Source organism: Rhyacophila brunnea, unplaced genomic scaffold (assembly GCF_057557595.1).
Source record: "Rhyacophila brunnea isolate RB1 unplaced genomic scaffold, BYU_Rbru_1.0 scaffold_23, whole genome shotgun sequence".
Taxonomy (NCBI): Eukaryota; Metazoa; Arthropoda; class Insecta; order Trichoptera; family Rhyacophilidae; genus Rhyacophila; species Rhyacophila brunnea.
Window position 1 is genome coordinate 30,314,024 of NW_028232893.1, and position 17,435 is coordinate 30,331,458.

A 17,435-nucleotide genomic window follows, 5' to 3' on the forward strand; every position below is an offset into this window, starting at 1 on the left:
TAGTGGATACTATCCATGGTTTTATCCGATTGATTTCTCAAGACGTATGCTTACATACTGTATTCTGAAAGTTAAAAAGAGAGCTAGGTATTTAGGCTACGTACTTTTTCCGACTTATATCTACCCAGTACAAATGAGAACTCTGCCATTATTGGTACTTAGTATTGATTTTATTATATATTATTTTATAACTTTCTTGATAATCTAAGTTGTTTGTTCTGCCAAGGTGCAATAATTGCTAATGATAATTGGGCAGGAAATAACTATGTTCAACCAAATCGCTTCGGATAATCGTATATTCCACCTGCGTGAGAACGAGTTTATGTGAACGCTATTTTATAAATTCTTGGTATAGGTAGGCACTTACTGTTTTTTCTAATACTATTTCTTTATTTTTTAAACACTATTTTAATACTATTTCTTGATGTTTGATATTCTGTGCTCGTATTTAAATGGAATTCGTTAAATTTTCTATAAGTACGTAAATATTTTTTAAATTTGAATCTATAAGGTACTTATGTGGATATGTTGTTTGTTATGACTAATTAATTACAAACTTATCTATCCCAAATGAGACAGTAAGTTATAATCAGTGACGAGTGGTGGTAGAGGTATCATGCACTGGTTATAGTGGTAGATAAAGTAAAAATAAAGAATAATACAATTTTTGACGGTATACTTTGTTAAAACAAGATTATTTCGCCTGCGGCGCTGACAATCCTTACCAACCTGCCCAATATAGATCCACGTAAGAAGTTTAAAGTTTATTGTTGCATTTTTATATCAAAAGTACGTACGTACGTAAAGAAAGGATTAGCATAAGTACTTAGTTTCGGAAAATTATACAGCGTTCCTGTTCGTGAAATTTTCCATTTCGAGCACTGTATTCATCGTTATTTTTATTTTTAAAGTAACAACTGTCACTGTGACGTTTAATAGTTTGTTTACGTAAGGAATTGCAAATAGCCGACAATAATAAATTCGCTGCCTAGCAACGGAACAAATCTAAACTATATATTGTATAATCTTCACGATTGCAGTATCATTCTGTGGCGTAATGGTTGTGCGTTCGGGTGATAACCGAACAATCGTTAGTTCGAATCCAATCGAGTGTGTTTTTTTTGTGTGAAAAAATAAATTATGTGTTACATGTCACACGCCAAAAATACACTCTGATCTGATTTTCTAAACGCGTCTAAAGAAGTATAACTTCAAAAATACGTATCGATTATTCAGTAATCGATGTTGTGATATTTGATGTGACGAATTTTTGTCCCACGTTAATTTCCTTCAGGCAATTTTATGCTACCGTGGCTCAAGAAAGAAAATTGCAACTGCATTAAATATTATATTAATTTTTGCAGAATTCTAAAAATAGATGCGTGTGTACTTGGGGAATTAAAGATATTTTATTTTGATAATAATATTAACACAGAAATTCATTTCGAAGAATTACTTGCACGTTATCAAAGTCGTGGAAATTAGCTGTAATTAGTGCATGAAAACCAAAATTTCAAGATTTTTAATTGCGCCTACTTAGTCATATTATATTTTCACTCAAGATTGCAGACGATAATTTTGTTATTTAATTGTGGGTTTTTGTAAATGACAATAATTAATTGCGAGATAATTACCTAATTAATTCATTGTCATGTTATTACGTACATTTTCTCTTATTATCAATAGTAAAATACACTGCACTGTGTTGTGTATGATTTGATTTATTCTAGTTCTTGGTTAAACAATCCTTGGCGGATCTTTGCCTTCTCCAGAAAACGTCACCATCCTGTGGGTATATTCTATACTTATCGACCGCTAAAGTGATAAATATTATCAAACTTAGGGTAGGTTTGTATCAAAGTATTGGTACTTATTGTAACAATTACCTACACTAAGTTGGTTGTATTGTTGCAATAAGTGTTATATTTTAACAGCACTTCTCTTGCTGCTGTTAAAATAATATATCACTTATTGCAACATATACAATCAACGTATTGTAAATGTTACAATAAGTGCTAATACAAACCTACCCTAAGTTTGATAATATTTATCACTATCACTTTAGCGGTCGATAAGTGATAAGTATAGGATAGACCCACTGCTATTCTAAATAATTAAGACGTTTCCATTCTTTTTATTGCTACTCGGAGCAATTCTATAAACAAGGCTACTATCTACAATAATTGTTAGCACAGTTAACACGTCTTACTTGATTACAAATGTATCCCATTAGAATCAACTAGACGTGTTAATCATATTTATTGCTCCAAAAATAGCGCGGATGTCACTCGGAACAATTAAGCTGTTAAGATTCGACATAAACCCCCCCGACCATGTCCGATCCTAATAAGATCGTACGGGCCTTCACAGAGTGGAGGTTTGTATTAACAGATTTTGTTTTTACGCGAAATGGATGTCAGTCACTTGCTCAACCTATTAGGTTCATACTCTGACCCATACACAAATTAAAAAACAATATGTGTACTTGCCAGACCCAGGATTCAAACCTGAGACCCATGACGCTATAGGCCGACGCTTAAACCGCTCAGCAATCGTGGGTGACATAAATGGTGTTCAATAAACTTTGTCAGTCATTCGTATTAGTTTTCATTGAACTAATACTACAATTTGCGGTCAGTGGTGGTGAGTTTATAAAATTCAATTTAACCCTTCCTAAATCAAACCATAATAGACAATAGTCAAAAAATATTTGTCTATCTATAAAATAAACAAAATTATCCCATTACGTCATACATAATTTTGGATATTTTATAGATAGAAAGTATATTTTGTATCTATTATGATTTGGCTTATGCAGAGCTTGGTGAATAGAAAAAAACTAACCAACACCATAAGTAATATGTATTCTAAATTCAACGAAAACAAATAAGTGGTATGATTGAAAAGTGTGCACTATTTCTATCGGATCGCCCATAGCATAACAACACTATTATGGTTTGGTTTAGGCAAGATTTCATTGTTTTTTTTTAAACTAACTAACACTATCTGCAAATTGTAGTCTTAGTTCAATGAAAACAAATACGTATGACTGACAAAGTTTAGTGTCCACTATTTATGTCGGATATTAATAGCCTACCTCCAGCATTCGCCACTGAATTAAACGCTATTATATTATGTGTATTTGTTTGGTGTCATTGCTTGTGTAATTTTGGTGGAGTACTTGGGCTTTATCTCAGGTCAGGGGTAGTCAACCTTTTTATACCTACCGCCCACTTTCGTATCTCTGTTAGTAGTAAAATTTTCTAACCGCCCAACGGTTCCACAGTAATCGTGATTTATAAAGTAGGGAAGTAACTTTACTTTATAAAATTTATAAAGCAGAATTACAGCAAGTTAAAGCATATAATAATAATTACTTACCAAATACTTTATGTCAGACTTTCGCTAAGTTTGCGCAGTTTAGTGTCACTGCGAACTAAACTTATTTTATAAAAATATAATGAAAATGTTTTTAAAACTCCTACCGCCCACGATGAAAGCTGGAACGCCCACTACTGGGCGGTAGGGACCAGGTTGACTACCTCTGCTCTAGGTCAATATGGCGTACTCTGTATATATTTTATATGACATTATATTGTAGGTTGTAATTACAAATTATTTAAATTTATTACATATGACTTAATACGGCGACCACGCGATGTAGTTATTTAACCGCATTGTTTGTGATTTATGAACTATACTGTTTGAAGGTTGGACACAAAGGAATCGATTAAATACACCTGTCCGTCAGTCGTTGTATAAAGCATGAATGAGCTAAGAGCGGCATGCACAATCTAAGATTTCGATCCTAAGGATAAGTCGCCGAAAAACATGACTTAACTATAGACAATCCTGAGTATAGAGTTAAGGAATCCATAACCATAGACTACTTTTGTTATGAACACGCCCCCTTCTGTATTACCACTTACCACTGACAGCTGCTGTCAAAATAAATTCGCATGTCTATAAAACAGTCCATACACTCAAATTCATTTAACAATGTATCTCAATATGGATATTGATGGTGTTAATTCGTTTGGCATGTACTTGCAGAATATTATTTTACTTTTATACGCCAACCCGCAGAAATACAAGATGCCCATTGATAAAATGACACTTGACGCTAGTGTTACCATGTTAAAAAAATATCTTGCGGTGCCTGTGGAATCACGTATAATGACTTATAAAGGAAACATAAGAGTATTATAATTAAATATTATTATGTATTTATAGTTATTGCGTTTATAAAATGCAGTTGTCATATTTTTGTCATCGTTTAACAATTATAAAATAATTTACCTAAACTACAGGAAAGAGAATATTTAAATATTTTCAATATAAATGATCTTAACCAAGGACAATGTTTCCGCATAGTGTTTTCTGCTAAGGAAATTTTAGTTATGACAAATGTTTCTGCATTCCGCTCTAAAACATTTGTTTCGTATTCATTGAAGCAGTGCTTCCCTGCTAAGTTTTAAACTACATTTTCTCTTATATGATGTAAAATTATTGGATTGTTAGACGACGATCACTTTCCGACTGCCTTTCTACAAGGCATGCTCACTTTTCACTCTCTTGAATCTCGCAGGTCATTGATATATTTTGACTGCTATCACGAGGGATGGTTTCCAATTCTGGCGTCCTAATGAATAGAAATTTATATGCTCCTGTCAATTACCAACGTGGTCGCAGCCATGGCCTATTCTGGGCCAGAACTGTTTCCTCGAGTCAAGCCTATCAGGCACAATTAGCGATGGGTGCAAGACCAGTCAACGCGCTTCATAAAGACAGATATTTCCAACGATGTGATGTGAATTTTGTTTTTGAAATTTTATTTTACTGTGTAAAATTGTTAACGCGTTTAAAAAAAAAATCTCCTTCTCTCCTGTAAGGGTAATATTCATTATAATGTAAATCTTTGTGTCCAAAAAATTGTAGTTATGCAGTTTGCTGTACTTCACCGGGAAATGTTGTATCGGAAATATATGGTCGTATTTTAAAGACCGTCCAACCTTTTTTTGGCGTATAGTACTGACATAAAATTCATGTCTAAATAAAACACGGTTCTTGTCTGTTTACACTTTACAAGATGCCAGCAGGAAACAAATTCTGCAAATAGTCAATATACTGGTTAGGGTTTCATTCTTGAATTCATAAATCTTGCCAAAATCGGTTATGAAAATTGAATTAATGTTCATATTGAATCTAATAAAATTGGAGACCGTATAGTATACAGTCATCTCTTTCCGACAGAAACCTCACGGCGAATAATTGTGCTACGGTGTAATGTTTTACGTACAATTTACATGTAACCGTAAATCTCATGTTGTGAACGTCCTGAATTTTGGTTTGTTATGTCCACAATGTTATATTATTGCACGATGGCACGATTTTATATCAGACTAGTAATATAATATGGTAGACACCAGTGGCGAAGGGTGGAGGTAGACTATTAATATTCGACGTAAATAGTGCACACAAACTTTGTCAATCAAAACCGTATTTGTTTTCATTGAACTAAGACTACAATATGTAGTGTCGATAGTGTGTGATATAAAATTTTGCCGACTCTAATTAATAGTAGATAATAGTAAAAAATATTCATTTATCTATAAAATATCTAAAATTATGCCATTAATACATAACATACAAACATAATTTTAGATATTTTATAGATAGAAGAATATTTTATATATATTATGGTTTTTAAGGGGGACATGCTCAGCGTATGTCAAAATGGAGCTTTTGTTCTATTTTCAAAGCATGATCCTGGACATACCTTAAATGTTGTAGATAATATATTTATATAATTTTGAAGCCTTATTATCCTTTATATTTATTTTAAACATTTGATGACTGCATAAAGTATTTTTATTACATAAAATAGTATTCTTTTAAACCTCTCGCTCTAATGTTTTAGAATAATAATATAGTCATATTTCAGTACATAAATGTGCAGTGGTGTTACGATTTTTTACATTTATTAATTTTTAAACGCATTTATGAAACCATCAGTATAATTTATATCGACATTATTATAGTGAAATATTTACGATAAAAAATTATATTGATAATCTCTGTGATCCCAAATTTGACAAGAATTAGGCATTTTATTATTCAAAAAATGGGCAAGAGTAACACATTTGAAGATAATTCTAAAGATACTAATTATAAGCTATGTCTTTGACCATTCAAGTGTGATAAACATCCTACGAATAATGATTGCTTTATAATAATTATTGACCTAAGAATAAGATAGTGTTTATTTGAAATACGCCATTTCTTTTGGCATTCCCCAGTGGTTAAGCTACAGCATACGGCCGTAGCCATAAATTGACAAACTATAATTGAAATAGGGAGTAAAATGACGTTAACGCGCGTGTTTGAACATGTGCCGTTTAAAAAAAATCGGTTGGGTACGCACGTTAGGTTAGCTTAGTACGTTAGGTTAGCACGTCCGCCCTTAATGCAATTTTAAAAAACTAACTAGTACCATCTGTAATATGTATTGTTAATTCAACGAAAACAAATAAGTTTGACTGAAAAAGTGTGCACTATTTTTATCTGATTCCCCATAGCATATAATATATACTATTATGGTTTTGTTTACACATGGTTTAATCGAATTTTAAAAACTAACCAGCACCATCTGTGAATTATTGTATTCTTAGGTCAATGAAAACAATTAATAAGTATAACTGATATAGTTTAGTTTGCACTATTAATGTCGAATCTTAACAGCCTACCTCCACCCCTCGCCACTGGTAGCCACGACATGCTCATGGTACGTATCCGGAAATTTGTACGTAAAAAGTTCACTTTATTTCACTTATTCGTGCGCCGCAGTACGTGAAACATTTAATTAAATGACGAGTTCTTCGTTGAACATTTCACCGTGGAGTATATTTGTACATATGCTACAATATATGGCGAATTTTATGAGATGTATTTACTAGGTTAGGTTAGGGTTAATCTAATTGGAACAGTCACCATCATCATCATCATCATCAGCCTGAATCTATCCACTGCTATATGAAGGCCTCTTCAAGCTTCTTCCACTTCTCTCGGTCCTGTGAATTGCGTTGCCACGTCCTTCCGCAGAACTTTATCATTTCATCGATCCAGAGGCCTCTAGGTCTACCTTGCAGACGTTTCGTACTTCTTGGATACCACTGGATGACTAGATTTGTCTAACGATTGTCTCTTCTTCGAGCTATGTGTCCAGCCCATCTCTATTTAAGGCTTTTAATAAACTCTATTACATCGCAAACCCTTGTCTGCTTCCTTATACACTAATTCCTCATTTTGTCCTTTCGCGTTAGGCCCAGCATGCACCTCTCCATTCCACGTTGTGCTACTCTAAGTTTCTGGATCTCTCTTTTACTTAGGATCCATGTTTCACACGCATATGTGACCACGGGAAGCACACACTGGTTGAACACTTTAGGCACAGTGGAAGGTCACTTTTGAAGACATTATTCAGGTGGCCAAAAGCACTCCAGCCTAGCTTTACTCTGCGAACAATTTCATCAAATATACATCCATATATAGACACTTGTTGTCCCAGATAGATGTAGCTTTTCACCTGTTCGAGCTGAGTGCCATTGATGAGGATCTCTTTTTGGCCTGCAAAGCAGTTGAACATGACTTTCGTCTTTATTACATTTATTTTCAAACCTACTTTGTTGCTTACTTCAGCGAGTTCCTGCATTCTGCTTTGGAGGTCTTCTGAGACTTGCGAGAAAATTACTATGTCATCGGCAAAGCGCAAATGACTCAGGTATTCTCCATTTATGGGGATCCCGTTGTCATTCCAGTCAAGTTGCCTGAATAAGTCTTTAAGGGTAGCTGTAAATAGTTTAGGTGAGATTGTATCACCTTGTCGGACTCCTTTGCTGATAGGAAATCTGCGCGATGGTTTATGGAGATTGACAAATGCTGTTGCGCTACTGTATATATTATTGAAAATATTTATATAGCGCCCAGGGATTCCTTGTTTTCTGAGTGCGTCGAGTATTGAACATTTCTTTATCGAATCAAACGCCTTCTCATAGTCTATAAAACTGCATACGTACAACTTATATGTAACCATGGACTATAAAAGTCTAACCGAGACTATACAAATACGGCCCATCACTAATTGGCCCAGTTGCATGGAGTTTTAAAATCGAAATGTCGATCGATTCGTCTTGTTTTTTATTACAGCGATCGCACCTTTTGATTAGTAGTTTCCGTCTAATCTAATGTTATCACATCTCCGTTTGTGGCTTGATGCGTTGCGCAACGGTTGTAAAAAAAATGTTTTACGAGCAACGCAATAAATAATTCGTCTCTCGGTGAAGAATGCAGACGTCAATCCAAACAAATCTACGAATGAAATAATTACAAGATGAAAAGAACTTTTATATACCACGTTTTTAAATTTTCTGTTGAATCATAATATAAACTTGGCAATTCTATGTATTAATAAATACATTTTATTGTACTTGACAGAAATACTGAATAAATATTATAGGATACAGAAATGTCATTTTGACATTTCATAGTAACGCACGTATATATTAATAATTTAGTTGATAGGACCCACTTAGCAACCAATAATAGTGAGTAGTAAATATTTATTACTTTTAACGAATTTTTTTCCGAAACATACAAAACAGAATTAACTGAAAATGAATTCAATTCTGCTTATGGTCAAAAGTATTAAAATAATGCATTGTCGTCATGTTCTAAAATATTCAATTAACGTCTAACTAGTCGGGAAGTTAGTTAAAAATCTTGGACAAACAAGAAAAAATTTGTACCGGAGAAACAAGATTACGAGCTAATAAAAACGTGGTAAAATGTTATCTGATGCCTTAGGTCAGGGTTCGCAAACCTTTTTACGTACGCGTACCAAAATTTCCCAATTATTATTTTTTGACTGTCTGACGTAGAGAGCAATTTTTCATAGGGAAAAATAGTTATAAGAATTCTATTAAAACGTTCAAAAAATATAATTGAATTCTTGTGTATTATTAGGTTTCAAGCATTGTAAAATTATTGTAAATCGATCAAATTCAGAAAACAAATTGACGTGCTCACACCTCGACTGCCAGTCTCCGATTGGCGACGAGTGCGCAATTTCGTTCCACATACTGTTGAAAATTATTTGCCGTTTCACTTAAGCGTCAATTACATTGAGCTACTTTACGAGCTGTTTGTTGGCGAATTTAAAAGCAGGCGATTCAGCTACTGCGATTGTCATAATGACACACAAAACTTTCCATTCGCTGAGAAGCCACAAGCCAGCGACTATTTTGACAGAACGTAGTTCGTTTTTTTACCGGGAGGTTGCTACTACGCTCTACTGCGCAGACGCCGGTGTGTAGCGTGTAAAGTTGACCGGCTTTCAACTTTTATCTGTAGATTGTTTACAATCTGCTTGTTAGCTTGTTCAATTATTACACTGGGCGACTTTACAGGCAGATTGTAAATTCGCCAACAAACAGCTCGTAAAGTAGCTCAATGCAATAACAAGTATCTGCCTGCTATTTTTTATACAGTGCGATCTGTCATTTATGAATGATTTTTTTCATTTCTTGTAAACAACATTATTGGTAAATATATTAATAAAAACCTAAAATACGCATGACTATATTTTTATCATTTTTTAATAGTATATAGTTACGTAAAATATATTAATTATTAGTAAAGCTTTTCCTCATATATAAAAAAATATTATATCTATTTTTTTCTCTTCAACAAAAAACATTCGCGTGCCGTGCAAAATCATCTCGCGTGCCACTAGTGGCATGCGTGCCATATGTTCGCCATCACTGCCTTAGGCAATGGATAGACCTGTGACACTATTAAGGTCCACAACAACACAGTAAATTAAGGAATTAATGATTATTGTATTTCCATAGAACAATTTTCTATCCCTCTTATTTGCATATTCTTCAAACCAACAGAATTTCGACGTGCCAGAAGACTTAAATTACAGCGCTCGAACAGACAAGTTTACGAACCGGAGCGCTCGATAATTTTCCCAAAATATTAAAATGTGCGAGTTTTTATGTTATATTACCTAGTGATGAAGCGTGGAGGTAGGCTGTTAAGATCAGACATAAACAATGCCCACTAAACTTTCTCAGTAAAACGTATAAGTATCTATGTTTTCATTGAACTAAGACGCCAATGTATAGATAGCTTTAGTTCGTTTTAAAATTCTATTAAACCCTGCCTAATTCAAGCCATAGTAGATAACAGTCTATAAATGTTCGTTTACCCATAAATTATCTAAAATTATACCATTAAACCATACATAATTTTAGATAGAAGGATGTTTTTATTGATTATGGTTTGGCTGGGGCAGGGTTTAATGAATTTTAAAAAACAAACCAACTTTATCTGTAATATATTGTATTCCTTATTCAACGAAAACAAATAAGTATGTATAGCTGAAAAAGTGTACATTATTTTTGACGGATCGCCCGTAGTATAACCTAAACTATTATGTTTTGGTTTAAGCAGGGTTTAAATGAATTTAAAAACTAACCAGCACCATCTGAAAATTGTATTCTAAATTCAATGAAAGCAAATAAGTATGTCTGATACAGCCGTTTCCTTGTGTCAGGCTCACCAAGTACCAATAGCGAGGTCTGTGCGGCTGGTCAATGCACTCCCTAGAGATGTAGACATTTTTAGCGGTGCATTATGTATTTTGTTTTTAAAATTCTATTTTAATGTTTACTTTGTATTTATTGAATTATTGTTGTTTTTTTTTAATTTAATTTCTTTTGCTATAAAATTATTTTTTGCTTTGTTTTTTTTCCTCTACTAAGTTGATTTAAGTACCTGTACTTTTTATTCTAAATGTCGTGTTGTGAACGTCTTGAATTAATATTTTTTTATGTGCTCAATGTGTCTTTTATAAATAAATAAATAAATTTCCGAAACAGACTGCCCTTTTTTAATTTTTCCACGAGACGGAGCGGTTGTCTTGAGAATTTCACGTGCGTTCCGGCTCATTTCGAGCGCTGAATTTAAATATCACCTGTTGAGTGTACACAGTAAAGCTACGAGATGTTGGCATGACTTGAGAAGACGAAAGAAGGCTGACTAGCGACATGAATTCTTGGAGATGTCGTATGGTGTCCAGAGAGAGAGAGAGAGAGAACTGAGAAGCAAATATAGTCAAGGAAGAAAAAGAAGAATTCTCTTTCGTTTTTTTATCCTCAAGATTTTTCTTCTAATTAAGATTTTCATATTGTTATACAGTACGCATGTGGTTTGAGAAATACGGAGCCAAAATGCATTCCGCCAATTTCAGCGGTTACTACGATATGTCCATGATGCATGACGCGCTCCATTTCAAGTTCAGGGTTAATTTAGTCAACAAAAAAATATGACAAACTTTAAAGTAAAACACTACACAAAAAACGATAAAGACTCACCTGTACTAAATGATATCCAAAAAGCTTTACACTTAGGAAGGTGTTTAACTCAATATTAGATTACTGACGTCAAATTTTTCACCACTTGATTTTAAGCTGTAAAGTTATAGTATTTCAACTATTCTTAGCAATTTTATAATACTTTTGAATAGTTTAAATATTATTTAGTTTAATCACTATATTTGGTTATGCTAATCAGAAGCAACTGTGTTATTTGATTATTCAAGGCTTTTTTATAAAAAAAAAAACATATCTTCAAACTTCGTGAAACTATACGAATTAGGTATTATTTTGTTTTATAGTAAAAAGTGTTTTGTTATTATACAACTGAGACGCCAAGGATTAAAGAAGTACAAATGACATATAGCAGTTTTAACTTTACTACATATGCGTGAAAAAGGGTTTAATCACTACGTCGTATACAAATTTATAAGTATTTTATTTCTAACATTGGATTTCACTACAAGAACGAATGCGTACACAGTATTATGTCAGAAATGTATTTAATTTGAATACGTTTGCTTAACTTATAAGTGAAACATTACTAAATATAAATAAATATTAACACTTAAGTATATATATATTAATAATTGATCAGAGATTTGTGAAATATATCTACTAGGTATATTAATTACTAGATTACTATAATCCTTTTAATTTTCGGCTCTTAAAAATGGTATCTAAATCTCTATCAGAATGTCAGAAGATGATATAACATTTAAAATAATCTTTGATTTTAATTTTATTTAATTATTTAACTACTTTGTAGGTATCGTTGGATTTTAAACGTAAATAAAAATATAATAATTTTGAATTCTACAAATAATGTAGTTTATAGCTACATATTTCGGCTGTAACACCATTATCAAGAATATAATATATCGACCTATTTAGTCTTCATAATAAAGTATTGTATTATATTCAAATAGCTGAGTATTACACTATTGTAAAATGGAATTCTACTAAATAAATTCTTTGTCAGTAATTTAAATAAAATGTTTTGTAATTATTAATTCGTTCAATTGAACAATGATTAACACCGGTTTCGTCCGCATATAAAAACGTTGTTGTCGTTGTCTAAATAGTTACCGATTAAATTATATAGATTAACTATTTAGGCACTTTTATTATAATATCTTTGATCTTTGGACAACTAATAATTATAAGTGAAAAATTGGTAAATACGAGATATATATACAGTTTTGTGAGTTCTTCTATTATTGGTCAATCAAAACTATTGAAATAATGATAGTTTTAACTATTGCTTTTTGTGATTAACATGGTGAAATTACGGGTTAAAACTAATCCAATGAAACATATAAATCAGTGTTGCACTTATCATTAGTTGATCAAAGTCCACAGATAGGTGTATTAAGTTTATTGTATTTAGTATAGTAATATTAAACCTTTAATATTATACAAAAATAATCTAATTGTTTATTTTATTTGAATTAAAGGAAAGCTCACACTTTGAAAAATAATAAAAAATACTATTGTAAAGGCTGTCACAATTTTGTCGAAAAATAGTTGTACCGGTTAATATTTTTGATTGCAAGTGAGGTTAATTAATTCTGGTTGCGGAAGATGTACAACCGTTCAGAGCTGGATTGATCGCGAAACTGACTCTTCACAATCAGAACTACTTTGAGCTTAACACAGGCGATTATTTCATGAATGAATATCATCATAACAGTGATTGTAAAAATGTTTTACGCGCGGTTCCAGAAAATATTTTTTCATTTTTATAATACACGAGAAGTGGACAGATACTATGATTTATGAATTACGCTATGAGGCACAATGATAGTAATGTAGAGGAGCAGTAGTGTATCTAGTAATATAAGAGAAACGATCACAAACACCTAGACTTTGAGAAAATCACATGCATGTATTGTGACCTCACTGGCATCGAACCCGGAGCCCCCGGATGAAAGGCCAGCGCCTTACTCACTGTGCTACGAGGGCCGACCCAACTGACCGACGGTACATACTGTCAAATGGGTAGTTTTATTCAATGCATAATAAACAAGCTTTAAGAATATATCATTCTTTATTGAATATACATTATTCAGTAAACATAGTTTAATTACAAACTTTAACTAAAATTTAAAGAGAAAGGTAAATATATAGGTACATATTGTTAATACCTTGAAACAAAAATTAGAAAAGATGGTTGTTGATATTAACGAAATTTGACAATACCTCGTACGTATATTTATTGGTGAATTTCGTTGTTATTAGGTATGGGGGAGGTTAGGGGTGGCGAATCTTTTTCTATAAGTCAAAATGTATCCAAATTAAAAAAAAAAATAGTCGTTTTTAGTCAAATCTTTCTGACATAAATATTTATATGTACATTCAATCGTAATAGAATATGATTTAATTGTCATTTTGAGGGGAAAGAATTTACCATTCTTATTTGTATTCCCTTAACCAATGTAAATGGAAGCAGTTTTCAAACGAACTAACTATGAGAAAGCTCGCGTGACCTCGTCGTATCGCTTGATTCGTATTCCACCACTCACGACTACTGGCAGAAGTGAAAGAAAGAGAAGATGTGAATTCTCGCGCTTTAAAGTCAGGTGTAGTTTCCTTGTAGCGTCGTGTGATAGGCTATCATCATCATCATCATCATCATCAGCCTGAATCTATCCACTGCTGGATGAAGGCCTCTTCAAGTTGCTTCCACTTCTTTCAGTCCTGTGCATTGAATTGCCACGTACTTTCGCAGAACTTTATCATTTCATCGATCCAGCGGCCTCTAGGTCTACCTTGTGGACGTTTTGTACTTCTTGGATACCACTGGATGACTAGATTTGTCCAACGATTGTCTCTTCTTCGAGCTATGTGTCCAGCCCATCTCCATTTAAGGCTTTTAATAAAGAAGAAAGAAGTCGTTTGATTCGATAAAGAAATGTTCAATACTCGACGCACTCAGAAAACAAGGAATCCCTGGGCGATATATAATTATTTTCAATAATATATACAGTAGCGCAACAGCATCTGTAAATCTCCATAAACCATCGCGCAGATTTCCTATCAGCAAAGGAGTCCGACAAGGTGATACAATCTCACCTAAACTATTTACAGCTACCCTTGAAGACTTATTCAGGCAACTTGACTGGAATGACAAAGGGATCCCCATAAATGGAGAATACCTGAGTCATCTGCGCTTTGCCGATGACATAGTAATTTTCTCGCAAGACTCAGAAGACCTCCAAAGCAGAATGCAGGAACTCGCTGAAGTAAGCAACAAAGTAGGTTTGAAAATAAATGTAACAAAGACGAAAGTCATGTTCAACTGCTTTTCAGGCCAAAAAGACATCCTCATCAATGGCACTCAGCTCGAACAGGTGAAAAGCTACATCTATCTGGGACAACAAGTGTCTATAGATGGATGTATATTTGATGAAATTGTTCGCAGAGTAAAGCTAGGCTGGAGTGCTTTTGGCCGCCTGAATAATATCTTCAAAAGTGACCTTCCACTGTGCCTAAAGCGCAAAGTTTTCAACCAGTGTGTGCTTCCCGTGATGACATATGCGTGTGAAACATGGACCCTAAGTAAAAGAGAGATCCAGAAACTCAGAGTAGCACAACGTGGTATGGATAGGTGCATGCTGGGCATACCGCGAAAGGACAAAAAGAGGAATGAGTGGATAAGGAAGCAGACAAGGGTTAGCGATGTAATAGAGATAGGCTCTCACAGTTGGTTAATACTTTGGCGATGGGTACTTACAATGAGTGCCAAAAGAAAACATTTTTTTAATTGAAAATTAATTGAGTAAAAGACCAGTGTTCTTTTGCCAAACATAATACGCTTGTTTAAGTTGAAGAATTCAAATGGTAGCTCACCGCTAGTTTTTATATTGGATAGTAGATCACAGTCTATTTGAAGTTGGACATGCCTAATCTAAATCACACCTTGCCCTACTCAATTCTCCGCCACCACGATTAGCGTTGCCAGATGTAGCATTTTTCGATAAGAATCTAGCTTGTAAAAAATGCATCTGGCTTGTGGCGTTTAAACTAGCGTTTTTTTATGCCTCCAACAGGTTTAAATATGTTGAAGAAACGCTTGATATTTAGTTTATTTATTTTCATGCGCAGCAAATCTCTGACTATCAAATACTTAATGCAGATAGGTCGGCACCTATTAGTACCTATTAGTGAGAAACAAAACACGATGAAACAATTTCATGCATTATTTAATGTTTTCGTATTTTATTCCGAATCTCCGCGTATTTAAAATAATACTTTAACATCAATTTATCTAAATTCTAAAAGGTATAATTAACTATTTATTTTATTCAACGAATAATTCACAAGATTTAAGAATATATCATTCTGATTATTGAACATATATAATTTTGAAAAACACTTTCTGAGAGAATATATTATAACCAATAGAAAAAAGTAGCTTGATTTGGAAGAGCACTGATGAGTAGGTATTAAAATTGACCAATAGTTAAAATTTGTCGCAATTAGTATGTCACCTCGTAGCATAGTGGTAATGCATGGATCAGGGCGTAAACCTGGGAGATACGGAGTTCGATTCCCCGTCTGGTTGGCTTACTTTTTTTCAAAAAAGATTTTTTCTATTGGTTATAATATATTCTCTCAGAAAGTGTTTTTCAAAATTATATATGTTCTAAAAGGTATGTTCTTTATTTCTCTTGTCTGTAATACAAGAAAGAAACTCTTGTCTTCAAACATGAAACGATACATGTACCCCATTGACGCAATATAGGTATTTGTTGTTAATTTAAAAATATATGTCTGTTAAAATTTGTGGTATTTACATGTACCTATCGAAATTTTGCGATACGCGAAAGCAACTGTATTGACTTAGTTCTTGGTAGAATACTTTACTTGAAAATTTATTTTCACAAAATCTAGCGTTTTTTTCCTACCAAATAGCTTGTTTTCATATCCTGTCTGACATGTTTTTGTCAACGACAGTTGGCAACACTGACCACGATACTTAGTTTTCCGCTCGCATCCTCCTTTTGTTCACCAGCACCAGCCTAGTGCTCCTCACCACAATCTTTACCAAGTAAAGTCTCGGTCTACCCAATACCTAAGAGTGTCCAATGCATGGACCCCACAAGGTGGGGCTGACAGGGCTCTAGCCCGGGGGCCTGGGCTCAGGAAGGGCCCGGCGTCACGAGTCGACTCAGATAACTAAGATAAACACAGATCACAAATTTGCTCTAATAGTAAAAAAAGTCGCCTGCGGCGCTATTTTACGTCACTGTTATTAATAATTTTAAATATTTGGTTGTAAGATGCAATTTTTAACTGTGTGCATATCTTCGATAACTCCATAATTCAAATAATTTACATATTAAAAATACAAAAAATCGCTAAAAATACACCTTAATTTTACCGCGTACACCATTTGGAAAACTCTACTACAGTGCGTCACACTGCCTTTACCCTTAGCGATAGGTAGGGGGGCCCGCCTCAGGATGTGAGGGCCATGGTCCAATGCATTAAATGCTACATTAAATAATCATTCAAGCATAATTATATATCAAAATCCTTATTAATTTTTGTGCTTAAATTATTTGATTAAATCTATTTTATATGACACCACTGTTTGAGGATCTTTGTGCTATAAAAGATGGGTAATCTATCAGTGATACATTTTTTTCATATTGATATTTAACGTTAATATGAATATTGTGACATTACTATGTGTAACAAATTTTTCTTGCATTTATTATAATGTCTTCGGCCTGATACAAGACTCGTATTTCGAAAAAATGCAGTTTTTATTTAACTCTTATATAGTTTTATTAGTATTCAATCCTTTATCGAATGGCACAAATGTTGTATATAAATACAATTATAGTGTCGTGGCTCCCAGGTTCGAATCCTGGGTCTGGCGAATACACATATTGTTTTTCAATTTGTATTTGAGTCTATGGACCTAATCATGGCCCCCACAAGGGGGGATGACATGGCTCTAGCCTGGGGGCCCGGCCTGGCGGATCA

At 33.6% G+C, this 17,435-nt stretch overlaps 1 protein-coding gene across 4 annotated transcripts in view; it reads right to left on the reverse strand.

Moving 5' to 3' along the window:
* LOC147069843 (acidic phospholipase A2 PA4-like) overlaps positions 1-13,043 on the reverse strand; it is a 54,748-nt gene extending 41,705 nt beyond the window's left edge. Inside the window, exons 1-2 of one of the 4 annotated variants that reach the window (XM_085950409.1) lie at positions 12,972-13,043; positions 11,439-11,629 (exon numbers count right to left, since the gene is read on the reverse strand). The gene's annotated coding sequence lies outside the window, so the exon portion shown is untranslated. The other 3 variants (XM_085950411.1, XM_085950408.1, XM_085950410.1) reach the window with 3 other exon arrangements.
* Between the last annotated feature and the right edge of the window lie 4,392 nt (positions 13,044-17,435).